The following is a 23,622-nucleotide window of genomic DNA, read 5'->3' as shown; positions in this document are numbered from 1 at the left end:
CAAAAATAAATAAAACGTTAAAAAAAAAAAAAAGAAACTGACAAACTTTCCAAAGTGGCTGTATGGTTTTCCGTTCCTGACCAGCAGGGTATGAGGGTTCTAGTTTCTACAAATGTTCAGAGAACACTTGGTATTGCCTATCTTTGTGATGATAACCAGTAACCATGATAGTACATTTTATTTACTAATGATAAATGATGCTGATCACTGCTTCATGAGCTTGTTAATTTTGTTTTTTAAATTTTTACTAAGGTAACATGAGTATGGTCTAGTAAAAGGAGTTTCATTTTGTATCCCACAGGCCAATTTAAGTGTTTAAAAATAGAATACAAATACATATAGATTAGAGCCCTTTATAGATGAGATTATCCTACTGGCTAGTGTCTCCACATGGAAGGCCCAATTAATACTAAGCATTTTTTTTTTTTTTTTTTTTTTGGTTTAAGCCTGTGGTACCTTTTGCTTCCAAGTAATGAATGAGTCTTGCTGAGCTGAATAGGCCCTGATAATGGCAGTGAAGTCTATACTAGTTGAGTTATTTCAAAGCTACAGATCAAGTTGAAATACTTCTGACTTAAATGTATGGCCTTTCATTGTTTCTTCATTCTGTTTTGTGCTGATACTTTCTTTTTGATTGTTTTGGATTATTTTGAGCATCTTGAGTAAGCTTATAAACGGATTCTTTCATATTGACCCAACATTCATCTTTATAAATTCTTCTGTTTTACATAAAAATTAAAAAAACCAACAATTCTTTGAGCTCTTGGGTGGCTCACTCAGTTGAGTGATGTCAGCTGAGGTCATGATTTCACAGTTTGTGGGATTGAGCCCCGTGTCGGACTCTGTGCTGACAACTCAGAGCCTGGAGCCCATTTCGAGTTCTGTGCCTCCCTCTCTCTCTCTGCCCCTTCCCTGCTCATGCTCTGTCTCTCTCTCAAAAACAAATAAACATTAAAAAAAAAACACAATTCTTAGTATTAATTTTGTAAGTTGGTTCCTATGAGAGTGGGTAACTAACTGGTGTTTTAAACACTGTGTTCCACTTCTCTTTAGCTTACGCTTTTGGTACCTGTCCGAATTTCACATACAGATACAAATGTTACTTCTTTCTTATTCCTAGGTGGCATTGGATATGGACTTGTGGGATTAAATTATGAGCAGAGTTTTGGAATTGAATGAAGACAGTGCTCTTTTCAGATGTGAAAGTAGCTGCCGTATTTGTGATATTCTGTGTCAGGTTATGACCTTACGGTTTGCCTTGTGTTTTAGTAGGACTCCTTTAGGGATCATTCTAAAAGCATGCTTATTGAAATAGAAGTGTTCTGTTTCACTTTAGTTTAGATTGTAGTTTTTGAGTTTTTATTAAAGATCACTCTAAATGGGACTTTTTTGAGCAGAAAGGAAAATTTAGGAAATAATTCTTTTAGTATTTAAGATGCTTTAAGTTATTAAGCATGAATTTTAAAAATTTTAATTGTAGTGATAATCATTTTTCTGAAATGAAAGTGCACTGCCACGAACTTTGAGGCCTGCAAGATGTAGGGAAATGTGTTTTTGTATACTGAAACCCTTGCAAAAATATTTCAAGTATTAAATGTGTGAACATCAGTATGATTTAAAAAAATTTTTACCTTTTTAGGATAACTTACAGGGTTATAGTTTGTAGTAATTAAGACTTTTATATGCATACATATGTCTATATTTTATTGTATTACATAGTGAATAATGTTCAAGTTGAAGTTGAATGGTTAAAAATGATGTGTTGTGATTGACCAGTTTGCCTGTGTTGAGAGAGTCATATTAAAAATATTTTTTGTATGAATCATTAGTTTTTTTTTTAAGGGCCATAATTGGTCATACAATCAGCATATATTGAAATTAGTAAAGATTAGAGGAAACATATCAAACTTGTTATTTTCTTTCAGAGAAATTAGATATCAAGTCAGAAATTAGGGAAAGAGTTCATGCAAAATTTAAAGTTAATATTGATAACCATGTTGTAGCTATTTTAAATTTAGCAAAAGTTGTCTGGAGTTAACAGAATATTTGGAGTTGCTTTTAAGTATCAAAAACATGAACTTTGACTTTTTGTATTGGCTTCTCAATGGTGATATTTCTCAAAATTACTGAAATTAATATGGAGACGAATAATGATGAACTTTTCTCCAAACTTTAGATGTATAGCATGATGTTAGTTGCATCAGTGTGAAACAGTGTGACTTACATTTTTTCAAAAGAGGCAGTTTTAAGGAAGCTTTAATTTAATAATGCATTTACAAAAATTTTCCTACTGGATTAAAATAAGAAAGAAATACATAGATATATCTGGAAATTTAAGAACTTACTACCAATATAGTTTATGTCTTGGTTATTATAGGTAATATTTTAATTTATATCTGCTAAATCCAATAGCTAAGGCAGTGGTTTCAAAATCTTGTAATACATAGCACTCAATTAGAGATCTTTAGAAATATTGATGCCTGGGGGCGCCTGGGTAGCTTAGTCGGTTAAGCGTCCGACTTTCGCTTAGGTCATGATCTCGCGGTTCGTGGGTTCGAGCCCCGCGTCGGGCTCTCTGCTGACTGCCAGCTCAGAGCCTGGAGCCTGTTTCAGTCTGTGACTCCCTCTCTCTGACCCTCCCCTGCTCACGCTGTGTCTCTCTCTCTCTCCTAGAAATAAATAAAAAACGCTAAAAAAATTAAAAAAAAAAAAAAAGAAATATTGATGCCTGGGGTGCCTGGGTGGCTTAGTCTGTTGAGTGACTCCTAATTTCGGCTCAGATCATGGTCTTGTGGTTTCTGAATTTAAGCCCCACATCGAGCTTTGTGCTGACAGTGCAGAGCTTGCTTGGGATTCTCTCTCCCTCTCCCTCTGTTCCTCCTTGTCCTTCCCCACCCCATGAATAAATAAACTTAAAAAAATAGAAATTACTGATACCTGGCTTACAACCCCCAGACATTCTAATGCAATAGGTATGTAATATGACCTGGAGATACTAGGAGTTTTAAAAGTTCCACAGGTGATTGTCAAGTGCAGGAAAGCAAGGGAACCACTGAGATGAGAGGTGCAATATTGTAATTTAAAGATTGGCAGAGAGGGCACTTAAGTCCAAAATGTGTCTGAGAAAAGGAGAATACTTATTTCTTTTTCTTCCTTTATTTTTTGGATAAAGCCAGAAAGCCAGAATTATCTGATGGAAGCCAGAATCACACCCAGGGTACTTGGTAGAAATGGTGTCAGATCCTCTGATTTAGAGTGGTCTGTGGTGGGGCAGTAATTTACATTTAAAAAGCATCTTAGGTGGTTCATGCAGGGTAATCTGCAGATCAAAACTTGAAAAACTTGTAGGTGTTGCTTCTTTTACTGACTTGACAAAACCAAAACCAAACAAATAATCAAGATCTCCAGGGACGCCTGGGTGGCTTAGTCGGTTAAACGTCCGACTTTTGCTTAGGTCATGATCTCGCAGTTTGTGGGTTCGAGCCCGGCGTCGGGCTCTGTGCTTACTGCCAGCTCAGAGCCTGGAACCTGTTTCGGAGTCTGTGTCTCCCTCTCTTTCTGACCCTCCCCTGCTCACGCTGTCTCTCTCTCTCTCTCCTAGAAATAAATAAAACATTAAAAAAAAAAAAAAAGATCTCTTTGGCACACAGAATTGTGTATGTGGAAAAGGCTGGTGAATGGAGAGATGCCAGTTTCTGAAATATCAAGGGTCATCACATTTTCTGTCTTCCTTTAGGGCTCCATAGGAATCAGACCAAGATTTTTCTTTTTCTTATTTTAGAAGGAAATTAATTTGCTTTGCTGAGCTTTTCTGAAGGGAGAATCAGACAAGATAGACCAAGTAGAAATGGAAAACAGTTTTTATTGTGGTAAAATACACACTGTATAAAATTACAATGTAGGAATGTTATTGCATCATACACTTTCATGAGAAATGTAGTCTACAGAGACTTATTGGCCTGGAAAATACATAATTTTGATGCTTCACGTTTAATGGTGACAGGGAAATTAATGACAGGCTGTTTAATCAGTGACAGTGATTTCATTCAGAAAGAAAAATTTCACTAGAAATGTATGGTCCTTCAGAGCATAGCACCTAAAACAGACAGCATGGTGTATGTTTATCTGTGAATGTGCCTGTGTTTAAAAATTAATAAAAGCATACAAAAACTATTTTATGGTCCCTTTAAAAGCAAGCAAAAAATAAAATGCTGTAAAATATTCAAAATCTTTATATTAAACTTTTGAAATTTCATTTTTAGAGCAGCCTTCAGGTTATTGGTTATATTATGTAACAGTCGTATTAACATGTTACTGACTGTATAGATATTTTTACATGCAGATTCTTTGCAATTTTGTCTCTTTACATCATTGAAAATCAGAGAAAACCAGACAGTTCATACATAGTGGATAAGTTGTCCACATTTTTCATTCTCTTCAGCATTCTATATCAGACTTCCTCTTGTGTGTCTTTTAATTTTGGTGGTTAAGGAGTATGTAGGTATTTTAGAAATTTTAAAAAGTTTGCATTTATTGATTTTTGTTATAATAGTTATAGCTATTAGAGGAATGGCAGTTGTGATTTTTGTCTTATTTTTAGTATTTGAAATCTTTAGCAGCTTACTTTTTATAGATTCTATCTTGTAGTTAATAAAATTGTACACTTTTGCGGTCAAAGCAATATTAATTAGTATTTATGAGACTGTAGAATGACACATAGTATCTTTAAAGCTCTAAAGATTTATGGCAGTTTGTACTTTAAAATTTATCTATCCTTTCCAAATTAGTAGTGAATAGATAACTAAAATGTGAAACAAATCTGAAGCTGGGTGGTCCTTCTTTCACTAATACACCTCTGTCGCTATCTTTAAAAGTTTGTTACATGCCAGGTGCCAGGCAGCTGACTCAGTAGGGTGCAGGGCTTTTGATCTCAGACTTGTAGGTTCCAGCCCCATGTTGGGTGTAGAGATTACTTTAAAACCTTTAAAAAAAAAAAAAGTTTGCTTCATATGATTTATTAACATTTCATTGGAAGTATTTTTTCAGTTTAGAAACATTTTGCAATCTGGTCATTAGACTCCTATAATACCTCCGTATTGCACAGGATGTTCCAGCATTTCTAAAAATTTAGCAGAATGCAATTTAATTTGAGACTTAGTGATTTGTGATATCATGTTCATGCTGAAGCAGTTCTGAGGCATTAATTCAGTTATAACTGTGGAATATATGTTTCATGATTGCAACATTTAAAATTAAATATATTCTTTTAAATGTTTTATCTCTGAGAGAGAGAGAAAGACACACACAGCATGAGCAGGGGTGGATCAAAGAGAGAGAGAGAGACACAGCATGAGCAGGGGAAGGTCAGAGAGAGAGGGAGATATAGAATCTGAAACAGGCTCCAGGCTCCGAGCTAGCTGTCAGCACAGAGCTCTATGCAGGGACGAACCCACGAACCGTGAGATCATGACCTGAGCCAAAGTCAGACGCTTAACCCACTGAGCCACCCAGGCGCTCCTGCAACATTTAAAATTAGAATAGGAGTGTTTTGTTAATGTTGTTATCTTCTGGCTAAAGAAGAATTTAGTCATAAAAGCAAGATGTTTACATTATAGAAGAATGAGAAAACTTACCCAAATGATTTTGCTGGTAGTTCTGAAAGCCAGTTTATGCAAATTTTTTCCATAAAAGCATATTTTTTTGTAAAAAAAGGGGAGCTGTAAAATTAAAAAATTTGAGGGCATTACTGAAAACAGGTTTCCATATTGAAGACATTTCCAGAATAGAACACAAGATGATACAAATAAAACTAAATTTAGAACTAATAATAGGAAACTCTAGTAAAAATTGGCTTATGATATTTCCTACAGAGGGAAGCCATAAGTAAGACACTGAATACATTTTTAACAAGTTAATTACTCAGTTTTTGGAGGAAAGTTGGTATGAGAGGATTTTATAACTTTATCATAGGTAAGTTCATCTTTTAAGATAATATGGAGAATGTAAGTTGCTGGCATAATATTTTACTCTCCTACTTTTTTTCCTCTTATAAACAGAATTGTCCAGTCTGGTTCAAGTTATAGCAGATCTGTGAAATGAAAGTGTAAGAATCTGAAAGTAGCGTACTTATTTCAGATAAGTTTTTGTAAACAAAATTCCATTAAAATAACTTTATAAAATGGATCTGGTTTAACCTGTATTAACATATGAAAAAACAAATTAATTGTTTTCCTTAAGAATTTTTTGTTGAAGATAGTAAAGGTGGGAAAAAAATGAAAGGAAATGCCTTGATAATTTTCAAATGTATTTTTAAAAAAAGCAGAGTAGTATATTGGTAAGAACACTGGGCTTGGGGTCAGAAGAGCTAAGACTGGTATTAATTAATTAGATGTTTTATTATCTTCTTGATTGATAATTTATAAGACTATATCTGTCTTCCTCAGGGAGATATGAAGATTAAATTCAGTGGGAAACTAATTCTATATATTAGCGTTCTGTAAACTGTGCAGAACTTAAGATTTATTTATTTTTTTTTTTACAGACAGTTGAACTATCTGTAAAATAGCCTAAGTTATATATAACTGTCTTCAGAAAGGTATGTGCAGACAGAATCAGTCTCCTGATGTTAGCCTTGTTTTTCCCAAAGATGGGAGCTCATTATTTGGCACATGTTAGTTTTTCTAAAGTATCAAATCACTGAATAAAAATTAGCATATTTATTTTTTAATTCACTGAGGATAATTAGTTTCATTGGGTGAATACTTGTGTACATTCATTTTTTTGGCTTACTGTATTCCAGCTGTCCGTTTTTCTCAGCTAAGGTTTATTCTTTTAGAATAGGTATGATATTGAACTATGAAAACAGAGTCTGGTGTTCTTATGTGATGTTAAATTTCAGAAATCCTGATATATAAATACTAGGAAGAGTCATGACAAAAATTTTAAACCTTTAAGTTATTCACTTGCAAAAGTGTTTTAAATAGGGTTTAAAAGAACATTTGGGTTTTACCAGTTGTTTTTATCTGTGGCTTGAATTTAGCAATGTTTGGCCTACTTTAAGTGACAAGAGTGAGCTTAGCAAGCAGATTAATTTTTTTAATCTTTATTTATTTTAGAGAGAGAGAGAGAGAGAGAGAGAGAGAGCAAGCAGGGGAGGAACAGAGATAGAGGGAGACACAGAATCCCTAGCAGGATCCAGGCTCCGAGCTGTCGGCACAGACCTTGATGCAGGGCTCGAACCCACAAATCGTAGGGTCATGACCTGAGCTGAAGTCGATTGCTTAACTGACTGAGCCACCCAGGTGCCCCTGAAACAACTACTTTAGAACACATCAGTGTGTCACATTACTTGTGCCTAAAACAGTAGAATGGTGTATCATTTTCCTTTTTTTCCCTTCATATAAAAAACATGAATACTTACAGGGTTCTTTTGCTAACTGAAATGCAACTATATCATATCTATTGTGTTGTATTGCTTTTTTCATTTATTTGGAGGCCATCCAATCAGAACCTATAATTCACCCAGTTCTTTTAAGGAGTATTCCATTGTATGAATTTGCCTTAATTCTTAAAGCTTTATTAAAATTTTTTAAGTTTATTTATTTAGAGAGAGCACTTTCATGGAATCATGAGATCATGACGTGGGCTGAAATCAAGAGTTGGACGCTTAACTGACTGAGCCACCCAGGTGCCCCTGGATTTGCCATAATTATTTTACTATTTCAGTATTGATAGACATTTAGATTGTTTTCTTCTATTGTAAACATTGCTGCAGTGAACATCACTAAGTATTTTTTGTGCATATCCAGAAATGGAATTGTTAGAGCATGTGCACATTTAAAATTTCAAAATAATCTTAGTTACCTTTTTTAGAGGTAAATTGAACTCTCCCAATAGTAATACACATATTCCCATGTCTTTGCTAGGTAAATATCATCAACCTTTTGCATTATTTGGCAGTCTCATAGGTGAAAAAAACCCAGTAGCTCCTTTTTTTTTTTATATGCTTTTCAGTATTTGATTACTAATGAGATTGAGCACTTATTAATCATAGTTTTAATTCTTTTTAAAGACCCATCTCAAATATATTTTCTCTGTGAGGTCTTCTCTAATTCTTACTTCTCCCTTTCTCTAACTCCAGGCAATGACTTTCTTTCTCATCTCTTACTCTCTGTTGTAAGTTATTAGAATCATCATGTATTATGATTATTTACCTGTCATGTACCAGACCATGAGCTCTTGTAAGGTTGTGACCATGTAGCATTCATAATTTTTCTATATTTTATATCTCAGTTTATTGGAGATTTGGGAACTATAACCTAGTTTTTAGGTAACGGGGTATAAATATTTTAAAGGTAATTTCTTTTTTTCCCCTCTTAGTTTAATTGAGATAATAATTGACATACAGCACTGCATAAGTTTAAGGTATACAATGTAATGGCGGTTCTTAAATATATTGCAAAGTGCAATGCACATTACCACTATAAGTTGACATTCATTACCTCATAGTTATGTAGTATTCATCTTTATGTCTCTGCCCAGTGTCTAGCACAGAGCCTATGTATAGCATTTAGTATTTGTTTAGGAATTTTTATTAAATGGCTAGTCTGATTCCCAACTGGGAGTCTAAAGGTTTGCTGCCTTCTTTTTTGCAGGAGCAGGGAGGATTGGCTCTTAATGTAATGGTTCTAGGATACCCCTTTGTTTTACAAATGAGGAATTAAGTCTGAAGTCTAAGTCTAATGTCTTCTCTGGTTAATGAGATATTTTTATTTCTTTATCTTACCCCACTAGGTGTTGTGAAACCTAGTACAGCTCCAAACGGGGTTACTTATGGTCAAGGAGAAATACTGATTTCTACTAAGATAGATGGCGAGCTTTTCTCAGTTCCTATAGATTAAGCCTAACCAGTGGGGCTTTTGCCTGATAGTCTTAGCTCGTAGTCTTAAACCAATACAATTTATCCAGACTTCATTTGGCTCCTTCCAAAGAGCTGTGAGTCTTATGACCCAATCGACATAGACGTTTCTAATTGTAAGCACTGGTTGACTCCTGAGAGGCCTCATGCCTTTTCTTTTAGAGAATTCCTGAAACCTGTCCTAGCCGCTTTCCCGGGAAATGATCCCACCAAATCCCATTTTATTAGAGCCTTTTCCTGCCCAGGATAAAAGTCCTCATACACTTGGCTTCTCACTCTTGTTCCCTCACCTGTTCTTCCCTTCCTTTTTTCAGATACTTTCAATATTTCTCACCCTCGTTCAGTATATTTCTCATCCTGTTCTGAAGTTAAACGTAATCACTTCTTCAAATTCTTTGCTGAATGTTACTTTTATCTTTGTTTAAGTAATAACACCTATCTTTTTCTTAAGGGCAAGTCCTCTCTAGTGGAACTTGTACCTTTTATTCTTTACAGATCCCAGTGTGGAGAGGACGGGAGGTGGTGTCCTTCTTACCTGGTACTGCGGCGCCTGTGATACCTTCTTGTTAAAATTCCCATTATTGAGTCTCGTGTAGTTGGGGTGTACGTCTCGGCTCGCCCATTGAAGACACAGACTTCTGACTCAGTCTTCCTTTCTGGGCAGGATTGTGCCACCATTCTAGGTGAATCAGTGTTTATGTGAATAGGGTACCCAGGACCCTGGCTTCCCGGTCTTCTCATCTCTAGTGGTGATCTTCCCTTAACTCATTTACTTACTCTCATGAAGCTACTCTGGACCTTACCATTACTTGAAATCAGTTTTATCTTTGAGATCATTAATTTAAACATTCTGCTCCTGAGCTCCTATCCTTTTATTAAACCGATTCATTGATGCATTTGAGATCTGCGGTTCCTTGCCACCCCTCTCCACAGAACGGTTCCTTTATAACGCAGGTAAGGATCTGTTGTCCGTCACTTCAGACCTCTTGCCAGAATTCGGTTTCCTTGCCCTGTTGAATTTCTGTCATATGCATCTGCACCTAGACTTTGGATTCGTTTGTTTCTCTGGCCTGTGTGAAAGGTGTTCGTTGAGCTCTGATGGAGAAAAACGTTACCCAGATTGAAAAAAAATTCCTGCCCAGACTAGTGGTTCTGTGAATCCATGGTCTCTGTTTCTTGTACGAGCTGCCAGGTGGCAGAGCACTTCTGTCCCATTCTCCTTAGGGGCTGTTTTAAGCGCCCTCTTCTTTCTTTGAACAAAGTGTGCTCCGCAGATGGTCTTCTCACTTCATGAGAAAATAGAAGCCATCAAAGGAGATCCCTTAAATTTCCTGTTACTTGACTCACGAGTTTATCTGCTCTGTACCATTTGTGCTTCCTTTTCCTTCTCTTACAGTGGATGAGTGTCCATCATTCTGTCTCAGGCTGATTCTCCAGCTGTGCTTTGGATCTCATTTTCTCCTTTCATTGCTTAATTCTGTTTGTCTTTCATCTTTCTTTTAATTTGGATTCTTTTTCATTTGGCTAACTGTGTTCAAATGTTTCACCTAAAACAAAAAAACAAACGATCCCTGGAAAGAAATCTGAATTCTGCCTACCTTTTGCCCCTTCCCGTCATCAGCAAAACAGACTCTTCTGTCTCACTTTCTGTTCACTCCTTGGTCCACTATAATCTCCCTCCCATCCTCTCCCGTCACTAACACTGCTCACTGCAAGATCGTACTGATTTCCTTGCTGCTAAAACTATCATTTTATCAGATATTCAGAAGTACTTGATACTTCTCAAATTGCCCTCTTCTCTTGGCTTTTATGATAGTGCTTGGAGCACCTCTAGCTGTTTCTTTCAGGCTTTGCTCTCTCTTCTCTGCTAAATGGCAGCTTATTATTTTCTTTTTACTCATTCTTTGCCTTCTCCTTAAGCTTGTGTCTGTTTTGGGGACTTTATCATTTATATGTTGATAATTTCTATTTTTCCATCTGAAAGCTTCCTCTGTGCTTTCGGCTCATACATCAGCTAGCTACCTACTAGGCATCTCCTCTTGGCTATCCCAGATATACTTAGAGGTCAACATCTCTATGATATTATTTTTGCCCCTTTGCTCTCAGATCTCCTTCGTTTCCTGTGGTCTAGCTTGGATGAAGCCAGAAATCTGGCTATTTGGGTAATTCATCCTTGACTTCGCATTCAGTCAGTCACTAGATCCTGTGAGTGTTGTCTCCAACATAGGATTCACTTCTCTCCCATCTGACTGCTACTTTCCCACTTCAAGTGCTCGTCATAGTTTTCTTCAGTTGTTAGGATATTCTCTTCCCTGTTATTCTTTCCCAGCTTTCTATCCATTCTCTACTCTTCCCACCAAACTACTTATAAGATGCAGATCAAATCATATTATTCCAAAATTCAGAGTACTTAAATAACTAATTTCCCATTTATTCAGGGAAAAGTTCAAAATGCTAATAATTTCTTCAAGATTTGTTAATAACCTGAGTTGACTTTTCCAACCCTATCTCTTGCAACCTCTCTTCTTCCTCCCAAATTTTACTCATATTAAATAACTTGATTTAAAGCTGCTTTCTTCCCATTTCTAAGTTTTTTTTTTTTTTTACACATAGATCTTTCTGCTTAGAATGAAAATGCTAACTCCCCAAATATTACTAATATGCAGTATGTGGAAATATTTCTGCCTCATTGTACTTAGTTTGGTTTGAGTTCAGATTTTGGATGGAGAAGACAAATATGTATTTACAGTGATATTTTAAAAGAAACTGACCTAGTTATATATTTAATTATAATGGATGGTTGGTTTATAGAAATCAGAAAGAGGATTCCCTTATAGAGTGTTCCTAGTGGGGATTGCCAGTGTGAACTCATGCTTCTTGTGAGATTTCTGTTACGAGAAGTGCATATAAAATATGGCTAATGGAAAATGGTAATATAAGTGCTGTACTAAAATTTTCTTTAAAATATAGAAGATATTTTAAATTCTTAATGGTAGGTACTTGAAACTTAGCATATGGAATACAGGGTCTTTTATGTTCTATCAGTTGGGTTATGCGAATGGCACTCCTGACGGTACTGTTAGGAGGACGTGTGGCTCTCTTGCTGGCTCCGGTGGCACGGACGCTAACGTGGGAACAGTACAGAGATGGTTAACGTGGCCCCCGCGCAAGGGTGACATGCAGATTCGTGAAGCACTCCGTACTGTTATTGCTGTAGTGTACACCTGACACTAATAGAACGCTGTATGTGAGCTGTACTGGAAGTAAAAAACAAAAAGGGCCTGTAGTTCTTACTGTGTTCCTGGCACTGTCCTGAAGTACTTATTAATTTGTTAGATTTCTGTTTCATTCTCTAGTCACATCAGAATGACATTTTCTTTAAAAATATTCTTTCTTTAGAAATGCTTAGTTTCAAACATTTAAAAAATATTATGGCTTTCTAAGTAAAACAGTTACTTGCCCATTTTTTGCAAATCCAATGAAAAATATGTTACCTTTCTGTGTTAAAGTCATATTGAAGTCAGAAAGTCAGAGTAGCATATATTGATCAGTATGATCTCACCAGTTCTTCGAGTAAGGTTTTATTTATTCTGTAGTGAAAAGATTTAATGTCTTAACATTTCTGTGTGTTGTCTCATTTGATGTAACAATCTGTGAAATATATAGGGCAGATATTATTCTTCCTATTTTCCTGAATGAGCACACTGAGGTTTGGAGAGGCTAAATAATTTCCTCAAAGGACTTCAGCTAATAAATGGCAGAGCTATGGAAAGATCTGTGCCGTTAGAGTGCTAAGGTAGTATTCTTTCCTCATTATTATGCCTATTTTCCACGGTACAAACTTGAAACTCTGTATAAGAAATTGGTAGCTATTATTTTTGGACAAGCTGGATGGTTATTTTATTTTTTTAATTAAAAAAATTTTTTAATGTTTTATTTATTTCTGAGAGAGAGAGAGAGACAGCGTGAGCAGGGGAGGGTCAGAGAGAGAGGGAAACAGAATCTAAAGCAGGCTCCAGGCTTTGAGCTGTTAGCACAGAGCCCGACCTGGGGCTCGAACCCATGAACCGTGAGATCATGAGCTGAGCCGAAGTCGGACGCTTAACCGACTGAGCCCCCCAGGCGCCCCTGGATGGTTATTTTAGAAAAGTAATTAATATAAAATGTTCTAACATTAAGAGGATTTCAGATTGTAGAGTATTTTTTTAAATCAGTGATTGTTCAATTTATTCTCCCCCATATCTTCTTAGGTTCAGGTTGAACCTCTCCAAAAGTAAGTTGTGGGTTTTTTACGGTTTTTAATTAATTAGTTTTTTTAATGTCTCCAAGTGGAGAGAATAATTAGGGTTTTTTTTAATGTTTATTTGTGTGTGTGTGTGTGAGAGAGAGAGAGAGAGAGAGAGAGAGAGCGCGAGCTTGTGAGTGGTAGAGGGGCAGAGAGAGAGGAAACACAGATCCGAAGCAGGCTCTAGGCTCTGAGCTGTCAGTACAGAGCCTGATGTGGGGGTAGAACCCTCAAACCATGAGATCATGACCTGAGCCGAAGTCAGACGCTTAACTGACTGAGCCACCCAGGAGCCCTGAGAATAATTAGTTCTGTATGGTCTACCCTCACTGGAGGGTCTACGCTGTGATGGATAATTCAAGAACAGTACATTATCCAATGATCACTTCTTATTTGTAAGCCTTTCAAGGGCTTGTGTGGAATATTTTGAAGATGGATGTGTGTGGAATTCTGCAGATTACGCTAATGGACCTGCAATCTGAATCCTAGACTTGCATGTGTCTAGTTTTCCCTTCTTGGCATGCTTCCCCCCCCCCCCCCCCCCCCCCCCCCCCCCCCCCCCCCCCCCCCCCCCCCCACTGGTGATGGGCACCATATCTCCCATATTATTGAAAAGGATTACTATAAGGAGAGCTGCTGTTACTCTTCCTCTCAGACTGGTTTGCTCTCAGTGGTGTATTTAAATTGTGACATCCTCCTTTTTTCTCTTCTAGGTCTGGCTGGAAATTAGTAACCATGTCGTTTAAAGTAAAGGAGATGAAAGAAGTGGTCTGTCTGTTATTTATGTTTGGATAGCAGAGTTAGGGAGAGGTTGGTGATGATTAAGGAATTACAGTATCTTTAAAGGCCATTAGTATTTGTTAGTGTAGATTCTGTTTGCTGATCTTTCAGCGGAGCATGCAACTCTTGATCTTGGGGTTTGAGCCCCAAGTTGAGTGTAGAGAGTATTTAAAAATAAAATCTTAAAACAAAACTTCATACCCATTAAAAAACAACTCTTCATTCCTTCCTCCCGCTGCCCCTGGCAACCAGCCTTCTACTCTTGGTCTCTATATGGATTTGACTACTCTAGTATCTTACATAAGTAGAAGTGTGTAGTATTTGTCTTAATGTATTTGTCAAAAGGCTTATTTCCCTTAGGATAACACCCTCAAGGTTCATTCATCCATGTGTAGCATATGCTAGAATTTCCTTCTTTTTCAAGCCTGGATAATACTTCATTGTATGTATACCAATTTTGTTTATCCATTTATTCGTGGATGGACGTGGGTACCTCCCACCTTTTGGCTGTTGTGAATGATGTTGCTATGAACACAGGTGTACTGTATTCTGTAAGACAGAATTTCAGGTCTTTTCAGAATATATCCAGAAGTGGAATTGCTAGATCATATGATAATTCTATTTTTAATTTTTTGAGTAACTACTGGACTGTTTTCCATAGTGGCTGCACCATTGCACGTTCCCATCAGTAGTGCACAAGGATTCCCATCTCTCCACATCCTTGTCAACACTTGCATTTTAAGGGTTTTGGTTTTGTTTTGGTTTTTGGTTTTTTGGGTTTTTTTTTTTTTTTTTGTAGTAGGCATCCGAATAAGTATAAGGTTCTTCTCATTTCTATTTATTTTTCTTCTGCATGTAGGCTTAAATTGTTCTTTCTCAGGTTTTTCCTCAGGAAGCCTAAATTGTTGAATTTAGATTTTCAGATGAAAACTTGCATTTTTAGTATAAATTTCTCTAGGCAAAGACTGCCTTTGCTACCACCCACACATTTCAAGTAATTGTAATTTCGTTTTTATTTGATGACACCTTAATTTTTGAAATATATTTTTGCTGTATATAGTATTCTAGGTTGATGGTTCCTGTTTTACTTTTGGTACTTTGACTCCATTGCTCCACTGTCTTCTGACTTGCATTATTCTTTTGTTTATAATGTTTGTTTTTTTTCAGAGTTTTTTATTCTGACTGGTATTAATCAGTTTGATCATGATGTACCTTGTTTTCTTCATGTTTCTTGTTTTTGGCTTTGTTTGAGCCTCTTGATCTGTATAGTTTTAGTTTTTGTCACTTATAGAGTATTTCTAGCCCTGATTGGTTCACATGTGTTTTTTTTGGTTTTTTTTGTTTGTTTTTTCCTCTTCTTTTCCCCTCTCTGGTGACTTCCAGTTTTGTGTGTAATCAGTTACTTCGCGTTGGCCCACAGCTTACTGATACCCACTTATTTTGGTCTTTTTACTACTCCTGTGGGTTTCATTATGGCTAATTTCTGTTGTCATGTCTTCAAGTTCTGTTGTCTTTTCTTCTGCAATTTCTAGTCTTCTGTTAATACCATCCAATGTATTTTTTCATCTCACCCATAATATTTTTATATCTCTGGATTCTTTGAGTCCTTTTTTATGTATCACATGTCTCTACTTAACATTCAGTGTTTTCTAAATCTCTTTTATTTATTGTGGTAAATATACATAACATGTAGTTTACCGTTCCAACCACTTCAAGTGTACAATTCAGTGACACTAAGGATTACGTTCACGATATTGTGTAACCATCACCACAATCTTTTTTTTTAAGGCAGTGTCTGTTGCTGTGTGTGGTTGACCCTGTGAGTGGTTTTGGCTTATAGGATGTGAACAAAAGGGGCTTGTGAGTGGCGTCGAGGAAAAGTCCTTATGGGGAGCTTGTATCCTTTTCTTGTCATTTCTCTTTAATGGCTGGTGTTGGTGCTTGTTGTCTTTCATCGTGAGGTGGAAGCAGTGAATTCGCGTTGATGGCAACAGCTCTGATGATCCTGGGAGCTGCTGTGTCCACCCTGAACTTTTTTTTTGTTTTCTTTTTTTGAGTGGTACAAATGGGCTTCATTGTTTGTAATGGGAAGTGAAAGAGAGGAGGGGATATGACAGCTTCAGCTTCTGGGCCAGTTCTAAAGATTACATCACTGTCCTTCGAAAGGACCCTTAACTGTTTTAAAGCAGACATAAAGGCACTAAGGGGCATTTTCTGTCACTTGCAGCTGACCCCAATTCAAACCGATACTTAAGAATTACCATAATTTCTTTAATATTGTCAAAGAAGTAACGTTTTTAGAAATGTGCAGCAAAGGGCAACTTGTTACTTCAGTGGCTTTAAAACATTGATAGTTACCCGTATCAGAATTCCTTTTATGAATGTGCTTGTGTTTTACAGACATTTTATTTCCTGCATGTCTTTTCCCCAGCAGCCCTGCAGTGTTGTATTATTGTCTCTGTTTACTCTTATTGAGGTTTAGAGAAGGAAGTTATGTAACTTGGTAGTGATGGAGTTCATCTTCCATTTCAAATCGGACTCCAAATCACACACTTTTTTCACTAAGTCCTGCCTTTTCTAATGCCTCTCTTTTATATCTTTATTTCTGAGACTCCTCTGGTTGGCAAATTAATCTAGGAGGCACCCTGTACAAGTGACTAATTGTTTCGAGTCACTTACTTCTTTTGCTTATTAGTGCAGAATGAGAAGTTAAAATAAACTTTACTGCAAAGTTGAAAACCACCATAAACCCTAGCCTAGTAGTAATTCAATCTTAAAGGTTTCTGTCATAGATGATGGTTATTCTGAAGGCCTCAACCTAGCCTTTGTTCAAGTCTTCTTCATCAGTTAAAGTTTAGTTTTAAGTATGGTTAGCTTTAAATTACTGTACCTATGATCCAAGGAAAACAGCTTGAATCTTCTAGTTTATCTCAGTTTCTTAATTCATTGAGTAGCTTTAAAATTTTTTTTAAACATTTGTTTATTTTTGAGAGACAGAGGCAGAGCGTGAGCAGGGGAGGGGCAGAGGGAGAAGGAGACAGAATCTGAAGCAGGCTCCAGACTCTGAGCAAGCTGTTAGCACAGAGCCCGATGCAGGGCTTAAACCACGAACCTTGAGATCATGACCTGAGCCGAAGTCAGATGCCCAAAGAACTGAGTCACCCAGGCACCCCAGAGAAATTTTGATGCAATTTTGGTTTTCATTCTTATTGCAGTATTTTATTATTACATAGTAGAATTCATAGGATAAACACATCACATGTTAGGAGCTAAGAGTGTCAAGAATTACTTGAAATATATGACCACATAAAACATTTACTTCTTAAAGAAATTAAATTTTTGTAATCTGTTCTGACAGAATATTTTTAAAGCCTGGGAGTTCCAGAACCTGTTTAACCTGTTATTTCTTAAGGGCAATGAAGACTGATTGCATACCTGAAAAAGAAATTCACTAATGGAAGAGACAGATGCCAGAACTATTGAGAATAAGTCCTTGTTTGTGTGACCTTTTAGTTTGTTGGACCTTTCCTTTTTTTTTTTTTTTTTTTTTTGGAGTACAGGAAATTAAATGCTATGGAAGGATTTGCCATTCCCAGCTGATCACATGTTCACTGTGCTATAGAATTTCTTAATGCTACATTTATAATTTTACAAATCCGGCATGCTTTTTCTCTTTAGTAATTGACAAAGTGTAGATTTATGTTTACCAAAGAAAATAATTTAAAATTGGTAATACTAGATATACAAATGTATAGATTCTGAGTGTTCTTCATCTGTTGAGATCTACTAAACATCTTCTCTTCCGCCAACCTCTGTTAATTGGATACATGTAGTATTTTTCTTCTTCTTTTACTTTCACAGTACTTAACCTACTTTTTAGTTCCTCAGGTTTGAGCACTACCAGTTGAGAATGGTCTTATTGAGTAGTTCTTCTCTCTTTCTCTCTCTCTTTTAAAGTATAGTTGACACAATGTTATATTAGTTTCACATGTAGAGCAGAGTGGTTTAGCAATCCATTCTGTACACTGTGCAGTGCCCAGCATGGTGAGTCTGTCATCAAAGTTATTACAGTTATTGTCTATATTTCCTATGGTGTACTTTGTATCCCTGTGACTTATTTTATAACTGGAAGTTTGTACCTCTTAATCCCTTTTAAGAGAGCTGTTTTAGAATGTATCTAAAAATGCCTCTGGCCAGTGTGGTAGCCATTAGCTGTAAGTGGCTAAGTCAGTTAAACTAATTAAACTAATTCAGTTCCTCAGTTGTAGTCGCCTTATTTCCAGTGTTGGGAAGTCACATGTGGCTGGGGCTCCCATGCAGGACGGCACAGAGAACGTCTTCGGAGTTACTCAGCTAATCATATGGTGGCCTGAAGAAGGCGCATAGTGTGAATTTTATGATTTCAGTTATGTCATTTAATAATGTAATTAGTAGTCTTAATTTCTAGCAGAGGTCCTTTAGAAAAGTAAGGTCTTTCATATCTCTCAAGTCTTTCTTACCAGTCTATATTTCAATGAACCGTTTCTCACTTTATTTTCAGGAAATTTTCAGAGTGTTGCTTAGTTAACAGACACGTAGGATTTGCTCCTTTTAAATGGCTTGCCAGAAAAAATTTTGTATATCATTTTAGATGTTTATTATATCCTGACTATAGGAGTAATATATGGTTACTATAGAAAATTAGAACATGTAAAAACAATAAAAACTTATAACAACCCGAAGATAATTACTCCTACCATTTTAGATTGTTTTTGTTTTTACTATTTTCCTAATTTTGCTAATTTTAATTTTGTCTTTAATATGGTGGCATAAGGATTTTCCTATGATATTGTTAATTTTTTTCTTAATCTGTTAAACAAATGTACCACAATACTGAATTAAGTGGTTTCCATCATAATTTGTTTAACCATGCCCCTGTTTTTGGACATCATGTTCTGTGAAATAGTGCTCTTTGTTTTGTAGCACTGATTACAAGGGTGTGTTCTATAACTTGAATATAATCCTTAAAAAAATTTTTTTTTTACCCTTTATAATATGTATTTGGTTTAAGTTTATGTCTTCTACTAGAGTATAAGCCACTTGAATTTAAGGACCATGCCTTGACTACCTTAGATCTTTTTTGCAGTGAGACAGGATATAAATAGTTACTTTATATTTGTATTTCTAATTTATAGCACTGTGCTTGGCATATAGTCACTCATTTATGTTTGACAAATTGAATTTAGATAAGTGGCTTGTCCCCTTCTCATAGATTTTTGCCTGTAGCTAAGAATATGCATGCAACTTTAATAAAAGAATAATTCAGTTTTTTTGGACACATTCCTTGAGTTTAGGGAGTATAGTCTCATTTGTAATTACATTTCCCCCCTTTTTTGCAGCTCTTTTCATGGGAGAAAGGTTTTGGTTATGCCATTTAAGGAGATGAATAATTTTTCAAGGAATTCATGTTGAAGCATATTTGCCTGGGTTTATCACATGCCACAGTATGGTTTAGCTATTTGAAGAACATCTTTAGTGGCAAACACAAAACCGTGAATCCTGGGTGCTGGGATACTGGCCACATTTAATTATGATACAGCTTTGTAACTTCTAGAAGTTGATTTCAACTATGTTCTAGTAAACGGAAACATGAAGCAAAATTAACAATATGTATAGTTAATATTTTGTTTTCTAAACTTACTGGATTTGATGATATAAAATGTTGAGGATAGGAGTCCTTATTTTATGCATGAAATATAGCGTGCTATATTTTGAAAATTCTGTTGGTGCCAGCAAATGTAGTCCTTAACCATTCATATGATATTTTAAATATGCTTAGCAGGAGTGAATAATAGTAACTAAAAAGCTAGTATATGCAAAGTCTGAATCAAATTTCATTATAGAACATGTAGACAAAACACGTAGTCAAAATTGGTATAAAGAGAGCAGCAAATCCAAAGACATTTGTGGTAATGTTTTTAACTGCTACATTGAACAATGAGAGCATCATTGTTATTCTGAAATACAAGTTATTGGCTAGATAGTTTTTCAGTCCATTTTTAATATAATATATTTTAGTCAGTCAACAGTATACCCATTTCATACTTCTATATTAATACATTTAAGTCTACTTTATTCTTCTTAATAGCTCTACAGTATTCTATTAGATGTATTTTTTCTTTTCCTTTTTCTTTTTTTAAAGTAGGCTTCATCCCCAGCACAGAGCTGAACACAGGGCTTGAACTTAAAACTGTGAGATCAAGGCCTGAGTTGAGATCAAGTGGTGGACTCTTAACCGATTGGGCCACCGAGGCAACCCCCCCCCCCCAACACTGGAAGTATTTTACAAAAAGGATATTCTTACAATTATATATTTATATATTTATGCAGGTAGTAGGAAAAAGCTAGAATTAATTTTTGTTATTTCAGACATTTCAATTAGTGTTATATAATTTTACAATAAGAACAAAATAAAATTTATGATAATGAAAAACTTCCTTTAAAAACTTGGTTAAGTATTTGAGGGAATAAATGAAAGTATTCTCTCACTTCCTAACACCCACCAAAACAAACTCCAAATAGTCAAAGAGGATAAAGGCTAAATGAAAAACCATAAACAATGGGGCATGTGGCTAGCTCAGTCAGTAGATCATGTAACCCCTCATCTCAGGGCCATGAGTTCAAGTACCATGTTGGGCATAGAGCTCCCTTCAGAAATAAAATTTAAATAAAGAGCTGTTATCTTAAAACAAACAAGCCTGTAAACAAAGTAAGTGATGCTGTGTACATGCCCATTTGATCTAAGAATAATCTATAAGAAAGTGTCCATAGAGAAAAAAAGTTTTTATTTGCTGAAAGTGAACAAAACTAAAAGAGAGTTAAAAGATAACAAAGTGAGAAAAAACAAAGGCCCAAAAAAGGTAGAACATGTACTAATATTCTTAATATAAAGAACGTATCGGGGCACCTGGGTGCCGTGTTGGTTAAGCATCTGACTCTTGATTTCAGCTCAGGTCATGATCTCATGGTTCCTGAGATGGAGCCTCACCGTGGTCTCTGTGCTGACAGCGTGGAGCCCGCTTAGGATTCTCATTCTCTCATTCTCTCTCTCTCTCTCTCTCTCTCAAAATAAGTAAATAAACTTAAAAAAAAAGAGCTTATATATTCACCATACAACCTTAAATATCAAAAGAAGAATGTTTTAAAGAATTTAGTTCTCTAAAGGCCATAGTTGTGTCTAATCTATTGAGTTTTTTTTTAATTGAGGTATAGTTACCTGCAATGCTACATTAGTTTTAGGTGTGCAGCATAGTGGTTTGACAACTTTACCAGGTATACTCTGCTCAGGACGAGTATAACTACCATCTGTGATCTTAGAAGACTTCTAAGGTACCGTTAGCTATATTCCCTATGCTGTACCTTTTGTCCATGTGACTTATTCCATAACCAGAAAGCCTACACTTCCCATTCACTTTCACTCCTTTCTACTGAATTCTTAATTTTCACTCGTTTCGTTTTTAAGTTGTAGAGTTTTCATTTGATTAGTTGATAAAATATCAGGTTCTCTGCTGAAATTCTCCCATCTTTGAACACATTAATAGCAATGACTTTGAGGTTTGTGTTAAATTTCTGGATTTCCTTTGGCTCTGATTTAAAAAAAGATTCTTCTGGTTTTATGGTATTTTAGTTTTATTTTGTATGACTGCTAATGTTTGATTGACTGCTGGATATTGTGTGTGGAAAAATGTTGAATTAGATAATGTTAACTTTCTTCAGGGAGATTTATATTTTCTGTCAGGTTTGAGACAGACCACCTTAATCTCTTCAGTGATTGAACAGAGTTGAGACAGATTTTCAGTCTTTTGAGGGTTGGTTTGTTCCTGTTTTTTATTTCTGGGGTATAGCCCTTTAGCCTGGACTTTTTCTTCTTTGTGAGTCCCAAACTTTAATTTTTATGTTCCCAATCTGATGAGAGTTCTGGAAGCTTTCTTCAGCTTCTCAATTTCCGAGTTGCAGCGTTCGTTGTAGTCAACTTTAGGCTTACGTCCTTGCCCCGTTCCCTGTTTTCTTTTAATCTCAGCAGTAGAATTAGCTTACAAGTTAGCCTATCATTGGTAGAGGTAGAAATCCCCTTGTTATATTGTCCACATATTACTTGTTTCTTTTTATTTTTTATTATGTTTGTTTATTTTTCGGAGAGAGAGAGTAGGGGAGGGGCAGAGAAAAAGGGAGACGGAAGATCTGAAGTGGGCTCCTTGCTGACAGAAAAGAGCCTGACATGGGGCTCAAAACCTCGAGCCTCAGATCATGACCTGAGTCCAAGTCAGACGCTCAACTGACTGAGCCACCAGGCACCCCTGCTTGTTTCTTCTTAAAGTTTTTAGGGGTTTGATATATAACAATTATTCTCCTGCTGAATTCAGAGCTGGTTGAGAATTGGAGGAGTCTAGACAGAGATCTGAATGTCCTATGTATTACTGGTAAAATCTAGGACACGGGATGGATGAGTTCATGGTCATGAATAGATTTGGACTCTCCCAACAGATAGGTCTGTCTCACAGAGGTGGAGTCTTCCTTGTTGTGTTTATCCAAACAATGAGAGTAGGTGAGAATTGGTGTGTATTGTTTATAGGGATCGAGATTCTAGAAAATTAATTTAGTGTAACTTTTGTGATCACTAAGTATCTGCTATATACAATTTAAGATTCTTCCTTCAATAGGCCTTATATTTTTATAAATTATGGCCATAGAGCATGGATTTATATTTAGGTTGTAGTGTTGCGCACGCCACAATATAAAACATTGTTTCTTAGTCTCAAGGATAATTACAAAATGGAGTATTTTGTGGTGATTATGCTTTCAGTATGATGACCTTTATATAATCTAGTTATTTGTCTTTTACATTTGGAATTTCTTTTTTTTTTTTTTTTTACAAATAGTTTATTGTCAAATTAGTTTCTACATAACACTCAGTGCTCATCCCCAAAGTGCCCTCCTCCATGCCCATCCCCCCCTCCCCCCCACATCCATCAGTCCTCAGTTTTTGTCAGCATTCAAGAGTCTCTCATGGTTTGCCTCTCTCCCTTTCCCCCACCATTTCCGCCCTTCTTCTCCCCCTTGTTCCTCCGTCAAGTTCCTCCTAATCCTCCTATACGTGCAAACATATGATATTTGTCCTTCTCTGCCTGACTTATTTTACATTTGGAATTTCTATGAGTCTATGTGTTGTCCTCAGAATTCTTAGTATTGCATATACCACAATGATGTTGGCAGTATCTTTTATGAGGTCTGAACCACATGACTAAGCAAGCACAGTAAGTATAGGAATCTACCACTTAGAACTGCTTGACTTTTTTTAAAGCTTTTTTAAAAAAAATTTACTTATTTGTTTGAAGAGAGAGAGAGGCAGGGAGAGAGGGAAAGAGAAAGAATCCCGAACAGGCTCACAGTGTCAGCAAACAGCCTGACGTGGGGCTCGAACTCATGAACTGTGAGATCATGACCTGAACCGAAATCAAGAGTCAGACACCCAACTGACGAGCCAGCCAGGCACCCCAGAACCGCTTGACTTTTAGCCCCCAAGTCCCACTTTAACCTGTTTAAAAAAATTGTAAGTTAAGACTTTATAGTAACAGTTAATGTCATATTTAGTATTTTCTGA

General features: G+C 36.2%; 1 protein-coding gene and 1 non-coding gene across 2 annotated transcripts in view; both read left to right on the top strand.

Annotated features, from left to right (window-relative positions):
• ROCK2 (Rho associated coiled-coil containing protein kinase 2) overlaps positions 1 to 23,622 on the top strand; it is a 133,766-nt gene that overhangs the window by 13,157 nt on the left and 96,987 nt on the right. The window lies entirely within an intron of this gene.
• LOC120231170 lies at positions 12,018 to 12,124 on the top strand. Its single transcript, XR_005528279.1, has one exon. It is a non-coding gene; the product is annotated as a U6 spliceosomal RNA (small nuclear RNA).

The sequence above is a fragment of the Hyaena hyaena genome, unplaced genomic scaffold, assembly GCF_003009895.1.
Source record: "Hyaena hyaena isolate Hyena2069 unplaced genomic scaffold, ASM300989v1 scaffold_53, whole genome shotgun sequence".
Lineage (NCBI taxonomy): Eukaryota > Metazoa > Chordata > Mammalia > Carnivora > Hyaenidae > Hyaena > Hyaena hyaena.
The sequence above is the reverse complement of the archived record's forward strand: the minus strand, read 5'-3'. Positions and strand labels throughout refer to the sequence as shown.